The 3,416-nt window shown below is 40.1% G+C and overlaps 1 pseudogene; it reads left to right on the plus strand.

Annotated features, from left to right (window-relative positions):
- LOC128520175 (E3 ubiquitin/ISG15 ligase TRIM25-like) lies at positions 1 to 3,140 on the plus strand (annotated as a pseudogene).
- The last annotated feature ends 276 nt before the right edge of the window (positions 3,141 to 3,416 follow it).

Raw genomic sequence — 3,416 nt, forward strand, 5'->3', positions numbered from 1 at the left:
TGTAAGTCAAGAGACTGCAGTTAGTAACAGGTGAGAAGGGGAAGCACATCATCTGCTGGTCATTCCAGGGACACTGATGGTATGATAATTATGGTCTTTATTTACTGATTATCACTTGAATCTGAGTTATTGGATATTTGATTTAATTACTATAGTTCTCAATACAGAAAAGAAACAGTAACTTATGCTATGCTGTAATTGTTGTTAATGCATTTACAATAAATGTAATATGATGTCATGTATTGCATGTTTGTTAAACAGTTCATGGAATAGTATGTGTTAAACTTATTTAAATTATTTTGTTGTTGTATTAGTAAGTAGTGATGCATTATTTTCTTTGTGATTTCCGTTTAAGGTTATTGACCAGTTAGTTTAATCTTTAATGCATTTTGAAAAAAAAAATTATAAAAGTGAGTCTTTTGTTCAGATGCATGAGTTTCTACGTGGCTTTTACAAACTGAAAGTGCATGCATATTGTAACGACTGCATTAGTGACTGTTTGGGCACTGTTGTTTTTCAGTGAAATGGCTAAAGCTAATATTTTAGGACTTCAAGATCAGTTCAACTGTTCAATCTGTCTGGATCTAATAAAGAATCCAGTGACTCTACAGTGTGGACACAGTTTCTGTATGAAGTGTATTAATGACTGCTGGGATCAGGAGGATCAGAAGGTAGTCTATAGCTGTCCTCAGTGTAGACAAACCTTCACTCCAAGACCTGCTGTGAGTAAAAACACCATGCTGGCTGACATAGTGGAGACTCTGAAGAAGGCAGGAGTCCAATCTACACCTCCTGCTCAATGTTCAGCTGGACCTGAAGATGTGGATTGTGATTTCTGCACAGAGAGAAAACACAAAGCCATCAAGTCCTGTCTGGTGTGTCTGGCCTCTTTCTGTGAGACTCACCTCCAGCCTCACTATAAATCTCCTGCCTTTAAGAAGCACAAGCTGGTCGAGGCCTCCAGACGACTCCAGGAGCAGATCTGCTCTCAGCATGGCAAACTGCTGGAGGTTTACTGTCGCACTGACCAGCAGTGTATCTGCATGTTGTGTACCATGGATCAACATAAAGGACACGATACAGTATCAGCTGCAGCAGGAAGAGCTGAGAAACAGGTAACAATGTCTTACAGCCAGACATGCAGGCAAATCTCTGTGCAAAAAGTTAAATAAACCCCAGTACAATTACAATAGACTTTCAAATGGATACCTGCTGAATTATGAAGTTTTCTCAATCATCTAGTCAAGATAATAACTTCATATCAAGTCTACATTAAGCATGAGAATCTGGAAAGTGTCATTTCTGTGATTTTTAAATGTGGCATGGTTTTTAATTGATAATTGGGTTGGTTTGATTGTGTTGGTTAGTATTTCAAAAAGTTCTAACCTCCTGGGATTTTCACACACAAAAGTGAATAATTTATAGAACCTGTGAATATCCCAGGAACTCACCAGATTCTGAAATATTAGATCATTGTCTAGTTTATGTGAGTCTGTGCCAATGATAGCCTAAGATTCAGTTCTTGACTGACCAAGAGTGGACTCACATTCTATTCTCAGGTGATTTCTACTCACTGTGAATGTAAAGACTGCTTAATTTACTTTTTTATTGTAGACTTTGTCAGACCCTTTGGACCCTTTTGAAAATCCCAGCAGATCAGTGGTTTCTGAAACACTCAAACCAGCCCTTGTAATACCAACCATCATGCAACATCCTGATGCTTAATCGTTATTTCAACTGAAGCTCTTGATTTATAGCTGCATGATTTTATACATTCTGCTCTCAAATGCCTTCAAACCTGGCAGTAGAATTTGCTATTGACGGTCTGTCCCCTGGGGACGAATCCTCGATGCACAATGCTGCGAATGTCGAAAAAGACGATGAGCATGCACTTGACCGAGCTGCAGACCTGTCCCGTCTTTGTCAGTCGTGAAGATGATGAGCCTCCTCCACGATGGAGACTGTTGCTTTCCTCACCAGTAATGATCCATGACATGATCATCCACGGCACGCTGACTGAGTTCGTGGCAGACTTGGATGCAATGTTTCTTCTGCTCCTGGGTCAACAGCCTGGGGACGAACTTTGCAGCAACACAGCACATGTTCAAATCACATGTTGTGGGTTGTTCTTCGATAATCAAGGTGCACAAGTTGCCAAATGGTTTTGACATTTTTAAGTGTTGAGCTTGTTGAAGATCTTCCTGATGTCTTGTCATCTTTCAGTAATGTTCCTTCACTCTTGAAGTCTTCACAACATATACGGATACGCACATATACGGTAGTTCATGCAACTATGTACATTTTTATGTGAGCCTATTAGAACTAATAACCGATTTCATGTCTCATTGACCTCATTTTAATTGAGTAGTTTAGAAGTAGATTCTCTTTTGTCTGACATGCTGTTGAATTATATGCCTTGTTACTGCACGGAAACAGTTACTGGAAAACATTCAGGAAGGAGAGGAGCAGCACCATAAGCTAACAAAAGCAGTGGTGTCTCACATGGTGAGTTTCAAGAACATCTGAATGTTAAAAGCGCAGTTCAATTTCTTTAGTTTCTATAAATCAATCAATCGTTTTACTATTTTGGGTTCCATTAAAATAGCTGATTTAAGAAAAATCCCCTCTGTGTTTTGTAACAGTGCTCCGCACAAAAAGCGTTGCAGGAACATGAGAGGATATTTAATAATCTGATCAAATTAACTAAGAGACGCTGTGAGGTAACGGCGCTGATCAGAGCTCAAAAGAAAGCTGTAGTCAGTCGGGCTGATGCAGTGTTTGGGAAACTGAAGCAGGAGATGGCAGAGCTGAAGAGGAGAGATGCTAAGATGAAGGAGCTTTCATACATGGAGGATCCCATTTATTTTTTACAGGTAACATCACTGAGACAATGATCACAATAATGTGAGGAGGTTTTAGCAACTCTCAAAAAAGGTAGGTAAAAGAGTAATCAAATGTGCTCGGGAGATAGTAATATAACACGCGATTGGACAAGTTGGTAGTCTATTTTCAGGAGAAAGGGTCCACTTCTGTCAAGAATGATGATGATTCCTATCCTGGCCCCACCAAGCGACGTCGCACACTCACTCTGTACCCCCATGTTTTTACGCCCATAGGATCAGAGCTTAGTACTGAACTAAAGCCAATTTGTTATAATGTTGCCACTCCGACCGATTTCAAAGTGTCTGTCGGTACACAAACTGATGAAAGTGTTACTGTTGGCACCCAAACCGATTTTACTCCTGCACTGTCTGTAAACAGATGCGTTTCTACTTTTATGCCTCTCACCTCTCAACTTCCTGTGGCTGTTGTTTTTCCTCAGAGAGTATTGCCTTCTGATATGTGATATCTCATCTGTACACAACGGATGCTTACCCAGGCCCCCTATGTCTTGTGTATCTTTTTTAGTTGGGGCC

This window comes from Clarias gariepinus, chromosome 1 (assembly GCF_024256425.1).
Source record: "Clarias gariepinus isolate MV-2021 ecotype Netherlands chromosome 1, CGAR_prim_01v2, whole genome shotgun sequence".
NCBI lineage: Eukaryota > Metazoa > Chordata > Actinopteri > Siluriformes > Clariidae > Clarias > Clarias gariepinus.